This window comes from Hibiscus syriacus, unplaced genomic scaffold (genome assembly GCF_006381635.1).
Source record: "Hibiscus syriacus cultivar Baekdansim isolate YM2019G1 unplaced genomic scaffold, ASM638163v2 tig00110943_pilon, whole genome shotgun sequence".
Lineage (NCBI taxonomy): Eukaryota > Viridiplantae > Streptophyta > Magnoliopsida > Malvales > Malvaceae > Hibiscus > Hibiscus syriacus.
This window is the reverse complement of record NW_024062924.1, coordinates 1,738,644-1,756,815: the sequence shown is the minus strand read 5'-3', so window position 1 is coordinate 1,756,815 and position 18,172 is coordinate 1,738,644.

Sequence of the window (18,172 nt, the reverse complement as noted above, 5' to 3'; positions counted from 1 at the left end):
GGGAAGCTGAGGGGTTAAGCACGTGTGTTACACACACCGGTCGAACGGTCGATCTTTATTGTATGGAGGTGGCAACTGAGATGTTTAAGGTTAAAACAATAACTTTTAGGAGATCTAGATAGTTCGATGGGTCTAGATCCAACGGCTGGAGATTGGAGGCGGTTGGAGCTGGGATAAAACCTTAATAAGATTTGGTTCGTCTTTAACTAGGTCTGAACTGAGTGGTGCATTATAGTGGGCTTGAAGCTAAATGGGCTTCAGGTTGTATTTGTTGAGCTTGAATCGAAAATAGGCAACTGTAAATGGGTCATTTGTAATTAATGACATTTGGGCCAACTTTGTAACCTATAATAATAATAATAATAACAATAATAAACCCCAGGTAAAAATGAGTGTCTACAACTACCCCTCTTTGTCCATTCCTATATTAACAAAAACTGGGCAAATACGACAATACAACGAGTTTTTTTCATGTTCTCTCTTTCTCTATGAAACTTGATGTTAAAGACGACACTACTCATCCATGTTGAAGAGATTTGGCTACTTTCAGATAAATTGTTTGCTGAAGATGACGATGTTCCTTCGCGTTAGGAAAACTGGGTAAATCCGGAGATAATATGGTGTTGAAAACGACTAAGCTCATTCATGTTGAAGAGTTATGATCGCTTTTATATGAAGTTATTCCTTCTCATTGAGGAGATATGATTGGTCGATGACATTGTTCCTTCGTGTTGAGGATGTCTAGCCTTATTTGGAGATAATTTGGAGAAAACACGGTTCCTTCACGTTGAGGAATTCTGATTGATTAAGGATGACAATGCTTCTTCACGTTAAGGAGATTTAGATGGTGGATGACATTGTTCATTCGTGTTGAGGATGTCTAGCTTTTTTTTATGGTTTGATTCAACATGGTTCCTTCATGGTGAGGACAACTAGTTGTTCTTGAAGGATTGTGAATCTTAAGACAATGTTGTTCCTTCTTACTAAGGAAGTCTAATTGTCTAAAGATAGTTTGACTTTGAAAATGATATTTCTCATTCATATTGAGGATAGCTAATCGTTTCTCGGTGTAAAATCTAATGATGACATTGTTCTTTTTCGTTGAGGAGATCTAGTCATAGTTGGCAATGATTTACTTCAAAATGAAATCTTCTTCTTTAACATAGGTTTGTGGAATGAAATTCTCTACTAACTCTTCGAATTCCTGTCAAATATTCAACATTTGAGTGAAATCAAATGAGTTGAAAGAAATTTGTTTCCAGATAAGTTTTCTCGGGTGAGATAAAATTTTGTTTTGAGTAAAACAATTTCAAAATTTGTGTTTCAAGGGAAGATTATCTCAAGCGAGACAAGATTTGTTCTGAGGAAAATAATCTCATGTTAGATCAATTTTTTTCGAGTGAAACAATTTTAAAATTTGTGTTTGAGGGAAAACTATCTTAAGCGATACAAAATTTATTTTTAGGAAAACAAACTCAAGTGAGATCAATTTTGTTTCAAGTGAAATTTTTCAAAATTTGTGTTCCAAAGGAAAATTGACTCAAGCAAGACGAAATTTATATTTAGGAAAATAACCTCAAGTGAAATCAATTTTTTTCAAGTGAAAAAATTTCAAAATTTGTGTATCTAGCGAAAACTGTCTCAAGCGAGATTAAACTTTATTTTGAGAGAAACAATCGCAAAGGTGACATACAGTCTGCTCCTACATGTTGAGGAGATCTAGTTTCCTTAATACTTCCTTCTCTCAGAAACTATGAAAATGATACATGTTCCTTCGCGTTGAGGACGTATGGTTGTATTTTGATGGCTCAATTTTACATGGGTCAATCTCGATGAGGATGACTATTCATTTTATGTTTAGAGACAACATTGTTATTTCTTGCTAAGCAAGTCTAGTTTTCTGGAGATAATTTGTCTTTGAAAACAATATTGCTCCTTTGTGTTTAGGAGAGCTAATTGTTACTCGATGTCAAATCCAATTATGACTTTGATCCTTATTGTTAACAAGATCTAAGCACCTTTAGAAGATCTAATCATTCACTTCAGGATGTTAAATCTGGGAATGATATTGTTCCTTTGTGTTGAGGACGTCTAGTCATCACTAAACTTTTCTTTCCTGAAAGATCTTTGGAAAATGATGCATTTATGAATGACTATCTTTGATTTTTTATGGATGTCAAGATGAAGTTTATTTCATGTATTTGATTTGATTTTTATTTTCATAAAATGACCTTTTATATTTTTCCTCCAGAGAGAAGAAAATTATGTTGAAAAAGAAAAATTAGATGATGTCCTCGTGAGAGAAGAAAAATGAAACGATGATTTCAGGGAAAAACAGTCTTAAGAAATACTAGATTGATGTTCTTAGACGAACAATCTTGATAAATATGAAATTAGTTTATCAAAAACAATTATAAAAGCATCCTTATGAGAAGAAAAAACCATTTTTATTGCAATGCGATGATGAATGTATGATGAAAAGATTCAAATTCATGTGACGTGTATATTTATGTTGATGCATGTTTTCTTGATCTGTGATGGTAATTGTTGCATGAGCAATCTCCATTGTATCCTTGATTTGATTGTATACATTTTCTGCCAAAGTGTAGTCTTGCAAACATGACTATTGTCAATTTCTTCTTGGCCCAACAAATTTTTGCCTCTGATAAATTTGGCTTCCCATGTACGAACTTGTGTATAAATCCAATAGAGATTTGATCCTTCCTTTGAAAAGAGGATCCATCATTTCAAGTTTAGAGATTATGTGTGTGTTATTATCTTATGACGGGGTATCCATAGCCACTGTCTAGAATTAGCCACTATAGTAATCAATAGGACATCCACGTCCCCAACATGTTCTATGATACATACATGCCAAGGATGGTAGTTGGAGTTATAGAGGCATTCGATATTGAAATTGAAGGTGTTTGTTGAATTGATAACATCGAATTCAATATGTCATGCAACCATGCCATACTATGAAGGGTTCTTAACTCTTCCATATACCAAAAAATCATAATTTTGTAAGGCAAAAGGCAAATAAGGAACTATGGATCTCTGGGAAGTTTAGGTTGGGTTTCCTTAATCATTTCTTCAAATTCTTACAACAAGATAGTAGCATTTTCTCTTATTGGGCTCTTGATTAACCTTGGATAGATGGTCTATCTGAATTGAATCTCGAATGAGGTCATTTGTATCACATCATGTTGAGAAGTTATCGACAACTCATTGTTTAATTGGCTCCACTGGTTTCTTGTTGTTAAAATTTAATTACCCATTCCATGGTAAGAAACTTAGTCTCTTTTAATCTTGGCACAGTCAAAACATGGCCTTCCACTTGAGTGAATTTGGAATTTAGAAATTCCATATGATCAAATCATTAGTTCAACACCATAAATCATCATAATAACGCAATTGTATCTTGTGATGATGGACAAAACAATCATATACAGTAAACTCCACTGTCTATGTTTCAATATTTTAAGTCTTCAAGCCATTCTTCCTTATTGAAAATAAATGTTTGCTCAATTCAATGATCTTGTATTCCTGGATGATATGGGCTTTCAATAATCCCCCAACATTTATTATTTCTTGCTCCAGTACTGATTCTAAACATGTTCTGTGTTTGGGAGATATGTGAAAATTACCAAGATCTACTCCATAGAGATTATCTTGTTTTGAAATACTTGATTCATTTTCTTTCTTTTCCCTTTTTTTCTTTTTTCCTTCTTTTTCTCTTTTTTTCTTCTTCATTTTCTCTTCTTTTTTTCTTTTCTACTTCTTTTTCTGTGCTCGCCTTGATTTGATATTCGCACTTTGCATTTTATCTACTTTACGATTCCTTGTTATTTCGCCCTTTATTTCATAATGGAAAGAATCCATGGTCTTCAATCATGCGAGCATATTTCTTTTACCTTTTCCCCTAGTGTGGAGGGTGATCCTTGGTTAGGGTTGAATTGAAAGAAAAAAATAATTCAGGCTCAAATGGGGACACAAGGGATATATATTTTCTCCTTGCAGAAGAAGTATTCGTAGGGGGATAGATTTCTAGGATTAATTTTATTTACATGAAAACAATGTAATTAATGCACGATAGAATTATTTCAAATTAATTTCCTTTTTTTTTTTGCTTCCTGCTTCTAGCATGTCTCAATTGTTTAGGCTCATCTACAGAAAATTGATTTAAGATGCCACACATTGTTTCCTCTTCTAGGAAGGTTCACGTTCAAGTTAACATCTTGTACTTAATTCCTTAAGGTTTTATTGGTAGAAAATGTTGATTTTGCGTCTAATAAGACGATGGTGTGACTTTATTTGCTCAACGAAAAGAAATGGTATGACTTTTTGTGTCTCGAAAAAGATAAAGGTAATATTTCAAAGTCTCAAAGAGAGGTAATGTCCAAATTTGGTCTTTTGGTAGTGACCATGAATTATTTCAGGTAAAATAATCGAGTGATCTTACTTTTGGCTTTGGACGGGATAAGAAAGGCCTAATCTTTCCATATGTCAAAAATCTATAATTCTTGAATAATTAAAAGAATTTGTAATTCAATCGATATTCAAAGAACTACCAGATTAAAACTTGTTCAATTGTTAACAACTTAATAATGTAGAATAAGTTCAATTAGCAAAAGATTTAAAAACTATTTAAGCAAATATTAACGACATAATAAAAACGAGTTCAAATAAAATAATGCTTGTAATGCGATTGCAAGAAAGCTTCATGGAATATATAATTATTTCTCGATCCACATCAGAATACCCCTTCATTCTTTGAATATCCATGCCCTCGAATCAATTAGATTCTGGACCTTTCGCTTCAATGCCCCACGGTTCTTAGTGGAATGTCTTGAACTTCATATGTGATAGTTGCATATGGCATCAACATCGTAGCCCTCAAAATATGGACACTCTTTCAACTTGGATTGAACTAGAGTCACAAGATTTTTCTCAACCAGCGTTGAAAGTAATTCCTCATAGCCCTACGACCAGCTGAATAGGATCCCACCGTGTTGATTTCAGCTTCTTCCTCTAATTGTTCAAATCTTGTTTTTATTCTTAATGTGGTGTCACGTGATTATGACCACTTCATCGAATCCTCCATGAATTAATCTCCATGTTTTATGAATGATGCATGTGAAAATGTTTAAAAAAATGAAATGCATGTGTGAAATGCAAATGCATATGTAAAAAGTGTTGATCCCAATGATGAATATCATACAATAATTTTCATCAGAGATCAAAGTCTTCACGTTACAAGATAGTCAATTTTAGAGACATGCTTTCGCTTAGACAATAGGTATGAAATGGGTCGTTGCTTCTTCTCAGAGTTTCTTACTTGAAAATTATGCCCCTCAAACTCTATGTAATCTAACTAAGTTAATTCTCCTACCGTGCTGAAGTCATGCGTCATTCCTTGGTGATTAGCGATGAAGCGATCATATATAAAACTCTACTAATGGATTACTTCTCGGATCAAGGGATCATCTTTCAAGAGAGAAAATCCGAAGCGATTTAAGTACCTTACAATTCTCACGCTTGGAATTGAGCCTTCGCTTTAGTCTTCGGCTTGAAAGAAAATTAACTAAGCATAACCAAAGTCATACTTAGCATAATAGAAAAGTATGCGAAAAATAGAGAGAAAAAGAAGATTTTATTCTCAAATGAGAGAGATATGTTTCTAGGCTCACCCTTAGAGGGTATTTATAGCCTTCAAAATCCTAAAAACAAGCTAAAACATCTTAAATCCTAATTAAAACACTTAAAACTATTTAAACTAAAATACCTAAAAATAATAATATAATATTCTAAATCCTAATTAAAATACTAAAGCCTATTTAAACTAAAATACAAAGATAAAGATAAAATATAAAAATAATATCCTAAAACTTAATTAAAATACTAAAAACCTATTTAAACTAAAATACAAAGATAAAATATAATGTTTAAAATATTATCCTAAATTTGAGTTTAATCCAAATCCAAATTCCAGCCAGCTTTGATTCCGAAAATAAAAAATCTACAGAATTGTGTCATTTTTGTGCAATTTCCATAATCTTATGTCCTGTACAGAAAATGAATTAAAATGAATAAATAAGCCAAAAAAAGCAATAATTAAAGAGTAATTTAAAAGTAAAATATTAACTAAATTAAGCACTTATCAAATTCCCCCTCACTTACTCAATGCTTGTCCTCAAGCATTCTTCAATTAACATATCAAAATCATAAGTTGTCATCTTCAATTTCAATTTATTCCTCAAACTTCCAATCGAATTAAGTCCATGACATTTGCCGAATTCAAGTTACAATCAAGCAAAGACATAACCAAGAAAATTTAAAGTAGGCAAGATATATCAATTAATTGCCAACTTCAATGAAACGTGACTCAATACCTCACAAAGATTCACACATATCCGCTCAAATGTTTGGGGTAAATGGAACCGCTCAAACTGAAACTAACCAAAATATTACTATAGGCTTGGAATCCAATCAAGTCTCCACCACGAAAAATGAACATAATGCAATAATCAAGGGGTCTTTTAAACAAGGTGTAACGGGGCTTAGGTTAGGGTAGGGAAAGGCCGAAAAGAAATATTTAAAATACCGAAACAAGATATCAAAATAATTAAGAACAATCTATGAATTAACATGAAGCACAATGAAGAACAAAACAAGGAAAAAGAATAGATGAAAGACAATTGAAGCGATCGATTTTTTTCCTGCCCTTTTTTTCGAACAAAGGGTCTTATTTTTTGCTGTTCGATACAGTGAACAACTTGTTTTTTTTGAAACATTGAATTTTTTTTTGGAACAACAATGATACAAGATCTCAAGTCTCGGTAAGGGTGTGAAAAGAGAGGGAAAAAAAGGCTTCGGGTTTAATTATGACGTGTAAAAACAAAGAAAGGGAAATAGGCTCAAATGTGGTTCACTAGTGGATATATAAATGGGTAGGTTTTTTGGGAAAAGTGGGTTTATCCTAGGTTCCCCTATCACATTAAAACATTACGTTCAACATGTCATCTCGATATGCATTGTGATTACAAGTTCTAGAATATCCTAATTAGTTCGGCACACACAAGTCAAACAATGAGCAAGAAAGAAAATGTATGCTCGTTAGGCTCAAATCTCACAATAAAAGTTTATATGCATTGAGTCAAGTTCATCTCTATTGACAAAAGCATGAAATATCAATACTCAACAAAAATTCACTAGCTATATCAATCACCAATCATGCAAATTAAATTTGATAAAAAACATGGTCATAATCCAAAAGGAAGCAAGAGTATAAAGCAAAATTCAAGACTAGCAACCAACGATTACAATATATCAACATCAGAATAACTCAATTTCAAACGATTAAACAAGTCAAGAAAAATTTGACTCATTCTTATCCTTCCCCCCTCACTTATTCCGTTTTGTCCCAAAACGTATATCAAATTTAAAAACAAAGAGAGGAAAAAAAAAGAATACTCCCTAATCTAGTGGCGATCACGGCCACGTCGAGTCCGATGATGCATTGTTCTGTTCAAACTTTTCTGCACAGTTCGAACCAAATCTGTTTTTTTTTCTGCACTGTTTTTTTTCCTGCATTGCATTGTTTGAATCTGCTGTGTATTTTTCTGCACTGTTCTTTTCAAATTTTTCTGCACAGTTCGAACCAAGTCAGTTTTTCTGCACTATTTTTTTCGTTAAATATTCGATCGAAATCCAGATCTGTTCAAAAAAATAAAATTAATCAAAATAAAATAAATAGAATGAAATAAAGTTCGCTAAAAAAATAAAACGAAAATAAAATAATAAAAACAAAAATATAACGAAATGGGTTGCCTCCCATCAAGCGCTTTTGTTTAACGTCGTTAGCTCGACGACCTGATTTTTCAAAGTGTGGATTCCTCTAAATTGATTTCTTTGATTAGACCAACCGGAGCATTTTCATAATATGGCTTCAATCTTTGACCATTAACTTTAAATCGTACTCCGAAATTATCTTCAATTTCAACAACACCGTGAGGAAATACTTGAGTAACTGTAAACAGTCCGAGCCATTTTGATTTGAGTTTTCCGAAAACAAGCCGGTATGGTGACATCCCAATGGGACCTTTATAAGCAATTCGATATGCCCAAAGTCCATCGGTTAATTTTAAACTCCAATCCTTTTGGTCAGGTTTAATAATTTTCTCAAGAATTGTTTTAATTTCTCGATTTGATACTTCTGCCTGTCCATTTGTTTGTGGATGGTAAGCGGTAGCAATTCTTTGAGTTACTCCAAATTTCTTCATTGGCAACTCAATTACCCGGTTGATGAAATGTGTTCCTATGTCGCTTATTATAGCCCGTGGCGTGCCAAACGTGGAAAAAATATTTTTCAAAAAATTAACTATAGTTTTAGCATCATTATTCTGAGTGGCTTTAGCTTCCACCCATTTAGAAACATAATCCACAGCTAAAATAATATAAGTATTTCCAAATGACGAAGTAAAAGGACCCATATAGTCGATTCCCCAAACATCAAAAATTTCACAAACTTGTATAGAATTAAGTGGCATTTCATTCCTACGGCTTAAATTACCTGTACGTTGACATCTTTCACAAGTTTGACAAAATAGATAAGAATCCCGAAAGATGTTAGGCCAATAAAACCGCATTCAAGAATTTTATGAGCTGTACATCTTTCGGTAATACATCGTCAAATTACCTGATCCGAGAAGTGCTTCCATAGATAAGGATCGTCCCATATATAGTATCGGGATTCTCGCTTAGTTCGATTGATTTCAGCTCTCGTCAAATCTAATGGTAACTTACCTGTGGCCAAATAATTAACCATGTCTGTAAACCATGGAGTTATGCTTTGCGCCAACATCAGTTTTTCTTCAGGAAATTCTTCTCTAAGTTGTGGTTCGGATGTGGAAAGAGGAATTCGACTCAAGTGATCTGCTACCAGATTTTCGCATCCCTTTTTGTCTTTAATTTCCATGTTAAATTACTGTAAAAGCAGGATCCACCGGATAAGCCTTGGTTTTGCTTCCTTTTTGCTCATCAAATACCTTATAGCTGCATGATCAGAAAAACAGTAATTTTAGTACCAAGCAAATAGGATCTAAATTTTTCTAAAGCAAAAATTATGGCAAAGAGTTTTTTTTCCATTGTTGAATAATTTTTCTAAGCCGAGTCCAAAGTTCGGGACGCGTAGGCTGTGACATGTGGCTCTTTCCCTATTTTTTGGCCGAGAACGACTCCAAAGCTAGTGTCTGATGCGTCACACATAAGTTCAAAGTGATGATTCCAATCTGGCGGCTGAACAATTGGAGCTGAAATAAGCTTTTCCTTTAATGAATCGAAAGACTCTTTGCATTTTGAATTAAAGTCAAAGTCTTGATCCTTTTGAAGTAGATTTCATAAAGGTTTTGCTATCTTCGAAAAATCCTTAATAAGCATGCGGTAAAATCCTGCATGGCCAAGAAAAGAACGAATTTCTCTCATAGTTGTGGGGTAAAGAAGTGAGCGTATAACATCTGTTTTAGCTTTATCAACTGCAATCCCTTGTGAGGAAACAATATGACCTAAAATTAACCCTTTATCAACCATAAAATGACATTTTTCATAATTCAAAACAAGGTTATATTCTAAGCATCTTTTAAGCACATTAGTTGAATTATCAAGACATTCATTAAAAGAGTTACCATAAACCGTGAAGTCATCCATAAAGACTTCGATGCCCTTCTTCACATAGTCAGAAAATATACTTAGTATGCATCTTTGGAAGGTGGTTGGTGCGTTACAAAGACCAAAGTGCATTCGTCTATATGCAAATGTATCAAAGGGACAAGTAAAAGTCATTTTTTCTTGATCCTCTGGCGCCACTGGGATTTGGAAAAAAACCTGAAAAACCATCAAGATAACAACAATGAGTTTTCCCAGCTAATCTTTCAATCATTTGATCTATAAAAGGAATAGAAAAATGATCTTTTTGAGTAAGAGAGTTCAACTTCCTGTAATCAATACAAACTCGCCATCCATTTTGAACTCTTGTTGGCACTAACTCCCCTTCTTGATTTTTGACCACTGTGACTCCCGTTTTCTTGGGAACCACATGAATCGGACTTACCCAATTACTATCCGAAATTCTATAGATTACGTCAGCGTCAAGGAGTTTCTGAATTTCTTTCTTTACTACTTCCATCATCAGTGGATTTAATCGACGTTTTCCTTCACGTGATGGATTTGCTCCTTCTTCGACTTTGATCTTATGCATGCAAGTCGAGGGACTTAATCCTTTAATGTTGGCAATGGTCCATCCTATGGATTCTTTGTAAGAGCGCAATATCGCTACTAAAGCTTCCTGTTCTCCTTTGGGTAATTTACTTGAGATGATCACTGGTAAAGTTTCATTTTTGCCCAAAAAGACATATTTCAAATGCTCCGGTAATTGCTTCAATTCTACCTCAGGTGCCTACAAAACAGAAGGTAAAATTTTAGTTTTAGAGGAATATAAAGATAAATCAGAATTGATTAAATTAATATTTTCAAACTCCCTTTCTTCATCTTCGTGGCAAAGTTCAGGATCCTTAAAAAGATCATAAGAAAAATTAGATTTAATATATTCATCAATTAAAGGATCTATAATATCAACAAAATTAATTCTTTCAACATGATCAGGGCATTTCATTTCTTTGTAAACATCAAATTCAACGATCTCACCATCAAATTCCATTATTAGTATACCACTTCTAACATCGATCTTTTTATGTTTTGTGCTTGGAAGGGTTGGCCTAAGAGTACCTCAGAATAAGAATCTGACCTATCATGTTCCATGTCAATGACATAGAAATCTGCAGGAAAGAATAATACATCGACCTTTACCAAGACGTTTTCCATCACTCCTACTAGATAGATCACATATCGATGAGCCAACTGTATGGTTATTCCTCTTTCCTTCAAAAGCTTGTTAGTAATCATTTTATATATAGAAAATGGCATAACATTAATTGAAGCTCCTAAGTCACACATTGCACGTTTAATTTTGAAATTACCTATTTTGTAAGGTATAGGGAACATACATTGATCCTTCACCTTTGGTGGGAGTTCTCGTTGAAAAATTACAGAAACATGTTCTCCAAAATTTACCTTTTTGTATCCCATTAATTTCCTCTTTGTAATGAAAAGTTCTTTTAAAAATTGAGCATACCTTGGTACTTGTCGAATTACTTCAAGAAGAGGTATGTTGACTTGAACTTTTTGGAAAACCTCTAAGATCTCCCTTTCTTCAGCTCTTTTATCACGCTTCATCAACCTTGATGGGAAGGGTAGTGGCGTGATTTCATGAGAAGAAAAATAAGGATGTGAGTCAGATGTACCTTGTATTTGTGGAGTTGGCATTTCCTCTTGTTCTTCCTGATGTGCGTCTTTTTCTACTGAAACTTCGGGTGAGATAACTTTTCCACTTCTGAGTGTGATGGCACTAACATTCTCTCTCGGATTTAACTCTTTTTTAGAAGTTAGTTTTCCTTGTGATTCCAATTTTCCCATAGTTTGAGCTAGTCGGCTTACTTGATTATCTAACTCTTGAAGATGTGTTTCGGTTCGGTTTTGGAATTTTTCTTGGGATGCTATGAACTTTTCTTGTGAAATTCCTAACTTTCTTATGAGTTCCTCCAATGATGAGTTTTGCGTTTGTTATTGAGGAGGAGGCCTTTGTTGATAAGTTGGTATCTGATTTGCCGCATAGCTGAAGTTTGGGTGGTCTCGACATCCTGGATTGTAAGTATTTCTGTATAGGTTGTATTGTCTTTGTGGAGGACCTGGAAAGTTCCATACTGCATTGATTTCTGCATTACCTCTTTCTTGTATCAGTGGGCAGCAATCCGTCGGATGGTCTAGCTTTGTGCATATCCCACATGTTATTATTGCTCCAGATTTTCCTGCAACAAGTGAATTAACTACTTCAGTTAATTAATCTAATTTATTTTCAAGGGAAAATGTACTTATCTCGTGAACCCGTCGTCTGGGTTCACTCGAAAACTGTTGAGAGTTGGCTTCCATGGTTGAAATCAATTTCCTTGTTGTTGTTGGGGTCATGTTAACTAATGCTCCTCCACTGGCGGCATCCACCATTTTCATCTTCATTGGTAAAAGACCTTCATAAAAGTATTAAGGTAACATTTGCTCACTTAATCCGTGTTGCGAACAACGTGCGCAAAGCTTTTTAAATCGCTCCCAATAGTCATAAAGACTTTCTTCGCTCTTTTGCTTAATGGAAATAATGCTCCTTCGCAACTCGCTTGCTTTAGCCGTTGGAAAGAACCTGTCAAGAAAAATTCAATTCATGTCAGCCCATGAATTAACTGAATTTGGAGGTAAATAAAATAACCAATCTTTAGCCAAGTCAGATAAAGAGATAGGGAAATCTCTCAATTTAATTTGATCTTCGGTAACTCCCTGTGGTTTCATGCTAGTGCAAACCATGTGGAATTCCAACAAGTGTTTGTACGGATCTTCAGTGGGAAAGCCGTGGAAAGTGGGAAGAAGATGAATGAGTCCTGTCTTTAATTGAAATGGAGTCCCGCCACTAGGAAAATTAATGCATAGTGGCGTCTGAGTGACAAGAGCTGTGGCTAGCTCTCGGATCGTTTGTTCTTCTTCTGCCATCAGTATGTTGTATGCGTCTACTTCAGAGTATGTCTCTGGAATTAATTCTGCTTCTGAACTTTGCTCTTGTTCTTCTTGTCTTTTTCTCTTTTCTCGAAGCGTTTGTGCGTGGATTCTTCGTGCTAGTGCTTCGATCTCTGGATCTAGATCTACTAATTCACCTGGGTTACTTCTGGTCATAAATTAAAAACTAGAAAAATAAATCAGTACTTGCCGTTAGTCTCCATCAACGACGATCAAAATAATTCATGACTTCTTAATAAATAAAAATGAAAATGTAGTATAGAGAAACAGGGTCGATCCACATGGATTGTGGTGTTTCTGATTTAATAAAACTCTTTCTTGATTTTAGAAAAAGATTGAATTCCAGATGAAGTTGAAAAGATATATTAAAATAAAAAAATAATATAATAATAAATATTAATAGTAATAAATATAAAAGGGGGATTTTTTTTAAAAGTTGTGGTTAAAATAAAAAATAAGAATTAAATAAAAGAAAAAAATAATTAAATAAACAATTTAAAGAGATTAAGATAAAGAGAAACTTATTGTGAAAGCAGCCTCAGACTTCAGCTTCGCCTCAAATTCCTCGGATCATCGAAACAAATTTTTACTTCAAGATTCACGTAAGCTTACAAGAACAATTCTTCTCTGCCAACTCGGATTGTGTCGTTTCAACAACAATTGATTCCGATCTCAGTTTCCTCTTAGCAAACAATTTTGCTAAGTGTGTTCTCGGGAAGTTGAATATGCTTCAATAGGCAAATCCTTCTTCGAACATTAATCATAACAATATCTGAACCAATGTCAAAATAATTTTGATTTGAAAATAAGCTTCAGAAAACAGAGAGAAAATCCAAAGCGATTTAAGTACCTTACAATTCTCACGTTTGGAATTGAGCCTTCGCTTTAGTCTTCGGCTTGAAAGAAAATTAGCTAAGCATAATCAAAGTCATACTTAGCATAATAGAAAAGTATGCAAAAAATAGAGAGAAAGCTAGAGAGAAAAAAGAAGATTTTATTCTCAAATGAGAGAGATATGTTTCTAGGCTCACCCTTAGAGGGTATTTATAGCCTTCAAAATCCTAAAAACAAGCTAAAACATCTTAAATCCTAATTAAAACACTTAAAACTATTTAAACTAAAATACCTAACAAAATATAATATTCTAAATCCTAATTAAAATACTAAAACCTAATTAAACTAAAATACAAAGATAAAGATAAAATATAAAAATAATATCCTAAAACTTAATTAAAATACTAAAAACCTATTTAAACTAAAATACGAAGATAAAATATAATGTTTAAAATATTATCCAAAATTTGAGTTTAAACCAAATTCAAATTCCAGCCAACTTTGATTCCGAAAATAAAAAATCTGCAGAATTGTGTCCTTTTTGTGCAATTTCCATAATCTTAAAATGAATTAAAATGAACAAATAAGCCACAAAAATCAATGATTAAAGAGTAATTTAAAAGTAAAAAAATTAACTAAATTAAGCCCTTATCAACTTTATGTAAAATTTTGGATTTTTGAATTATTTTGAATTAGAGTCGCATCGACCTTTGGGATAGGTAGGTTAAATACCTAAAAACTTCCTTTAAAATAATTTTACGAAAAATCATTTTTAAGAAAACAAATTGGACTACGATATCAAAAAATCAATTTAAGGGATTCGGGAATCGATTACACATGGGGAAGGACTAGCACCCCTACAGAACCCAAATATGGTAGCTAATCGCTTATACATTATCATAAATGGTGGACATCGTGAATTCGTATTAATATTTAAAGTATGATCATTTTATTGAATATTAGTTAATTTATCTCAAATTATTTATTAAGGAACATTTCTTAATTTTAGAAAAAATTATAGGATTCGCATATCCTCCAATGGGACGGCTATTCCACCGACTTCTCCTTTATACGAGAAATGTCCCTCTTCAATTCATCACGAAAATCATCAATTGAATATGAATTGAATATTTAAAAAAGAATAACATAACATACTATTTAAAATGTATTGTCATTATTGAAATAAAAAGTATAAAAAGAACCAATTACTATTTTTTTATAAAATAAACTCGATTTGTTTCAAGTTCACTTTTCATTCAAATATCGTCTTGAATCGTACTACTTCTATAATGTTGTGCTTTTCATGCCCATTCTACGATAGATGTTCTCAAAAAACACGAGTAAAAATCTTAACGAATTTTAATATAGAATAAAAAGTGTGTTTTACAACTTTAATAAAATACATGTGTATATAATACTATGTTATATACACTTAATATTTAATATTTACAACTATATTACAGTATCACTTTAAAGAATATACAACATCCAAATATATAAAAAAGAATTAAAATAAAATAGCCACAACAAAAAATAGAGACTAAATGTACAAATTAAACAACTTAAAATAAGGATTAAATCAAATCAATGAAAGAACTACAGGGATTAACATGCAATTAATTCATATTATCTCAAGTGAAAATTAAGCTGGAACAGGGTCCAGAGCATATTCAAAACCAAAGTCAATGGGTTAAAACATAAATAGAGCATGCATTTCTTGTAATGTAACTGGTGACTAAAATATAACCATTGTAACCATAGCCAAAGTCAGATACCAATATAAATGCAATGATAAATAAGATAAGGACTAAAATGAACTAACCAAAATATATAATGCTTAAGCATAAGTGAAATAAAATACTATGGACACCATAAATATAAACGTAAAAATGTTTATAAGCAAAAAAAAGGATGAAAATGAAGCATAAAACAAATAAGTGTTAGAGTATGCCCAAAGACAAATCATATGATTATTGTAAAGATGCATTTTATTTATCAATTTTATTGAATAAAGGCAATACCCCAATTTCATTGAATAAAAGCAACGCCACTATTATTTTCAGTTATGTATCTTTGTTTAACATAAATTGAAATATAATAAAGTCTATATTATAACATTATTATTCTTATTAAAAGATCTTTAGTCAAGTATTATTTTGGGCATGAACAATAATAATACGCTTAAGACTAACATCGTATTGATTGATGACAAAGAGTTATCATTGACATAGAGATGTCAAAATTAATACATGAATATATTGTTAGAGAACAGTATATTTGATTAACCCGCTATGAGCATATGTCTTAGATTATTATGTGATGGTCACGATATTACTCATAGTAACAACTATATGTATAATCCTTAGACTTGAGATCATTAGAATCTCAACATATATTGTTGTATGTTTTGGTAAAGTTAAGCATGCTCCATAACTGGTTGCACTATAAAGACTTACATTGAACATATCACGATATATGTAGCGGGGCGTGAATGATCAATATAGGATTTGTCATTCCTACGTAATAGGAAATATATCACATGACACTTGATTGAGTGAGACTATAATGCATGGTCATGCTCGAATAAGTTGATATGAGATATCATAAATTATTCGTTTATTATAGTCTACTCTAGATATCAATAAATAATAGAAGGGTTATACAAGTGTTACTGTTCCTAGACTTGTGCCTATTTTAGATATAAATGGCAAAAAGATATAATACATTAAAAGAGTTAGTCACATACATGTTAAGTCGAATCATGACTTCCTGTAACTTAGGTAACAATAACATAGTTCTAGATGTCACTCATTGTTTGTAATATTATAATAGTTATAATTATTACTACTAATGTTACAGAAACCTACAGGCTCGCACCCAACGGTTGAAAATAGAGCAGCTCACAAATGCGACACAGATGTAATTTCAATTGCACAAGAACACCATATATAATATTTTAAAAAGCCCTAGTAACTAGGGAGAGATATATATAAGGGATATATTGGTCTAGCATTCGTTTTCATGTCTTTTGAAAATCCTAAAATTCCTAGAACCCTTTTAGAAAAGGCTTTTCTCTTAACAGCTATTCAACCAGGTTAACTAAGTAGAGGCCGAGATGAATTTTCATAGAGGATAGAATACGAATTGTTCGTTATTTCTATTGGATGCTTATGACTTTGTTGTTTTTTGAGAAACCCACTGTAAGTATTCGTACCATTTCCTCCCGATTTTAGTTTTTTCTTACTTGGATCATTGGTAAAACCGTCGAGTTTTGTTTTCTTTGCTCCATGGTGTACACTGACGGTCCCAAGCGTGGTATTAGAGCCACAACATCCATATTTGGGTTAAAATTCTTGGTTGATGCGATATGTATGACATGTGTGTTTTGGTTTTACTATTTTCGATGATTATGTGATATTTGTGCGAAATCATTGGTCGATTAAAGTTACAATAAATATGCTAATCTGTTAATCTATTTTTACAATATGTATGTTGTTGCACGGATTTTACGAAATCCATATGTCAACCATTAACATAATGATCGATTGGTATGCGATAGTAGATCGCGTTTGGCAGTGGAACAATGGTTGTTCCAATACAGAAAAACATTCGGGGATTGAAAATCCCAAAACACGATTTTGTTGATAAGTGTTATCAAATCGTTAGGTTTTTCTATAGAAAAAGAAGTGTTGTTTTACAAAAAAAATTCCACCGACCGTCGCGATATGACCGATGCGCGCTAGGGCCTCCTCCCATTGACCCTTCATGAGAAATATAGATTGTAGGCCTATATTAGTTTTTTTAACAAAGACGTAAGAACATGTATATATATATATATGATATGTTTATTTTGCACGGTATTTTATATGCATGGTTATAGCCCCTTTTTAATTTACAATGGTTGACTTTTAAAATATGGCCTGCATGTCGTGCCTTTCTATATTTTAGTTGTATTTCTCTTCTCATCTTATTCCCTCGTATGTAAAACAAGTTTCTATTAAATTGTAATCCTATGAAGATTGAAAAGGAGCAGAAGAACAGACTGAGTTAAAGGCGATAAGCTACCTACAGAGTAGTCTTAGATTTTAGGGTTTTGGTTCTCCCTTTGGCATAGGATGAGCCACCTTAGTTATTATTTTGGGCTATAACCATTGCATCTTATTTATTTCTTATATATGTTATGTATGTAATGCAACAAATGCTAAAATAAGAATGAATATTTATGAGATCAATAAAGGCCTAATATTAAAACGAACAATGATGAGATATTTACGCAAATCCCTCTTTATAATCTAAGTTAACTGAACCGTCCAATATTTATCCTCCTTAAGGCTTCGATCGATATTGTGTGGGCTTTGCCAAAGCATTGGCACATGAATCTATCTTGGTTAAACGTGAAGAATAAGCAAGTGATTTGAACAAAGAGTTGTTCACCAAATGGAGGAGTTACATAAGATGTAATTAGTAAGTTGTTACTTACCTAAATAACCATTTTCCTAAAAGAAAAGCCAAAGATGATTTAGGAAGAAGGTGAAATATAGATCCTCGCTAACTAGAAGAACTTTCGAGATGTTTTTCCGAAATTAAAACTAGAGGGTTTTTAATTTTGAATAAATTAGTGGGAGTATTTTGTAAATAAAGACCTATTTATAAATTTTTAGTAAAT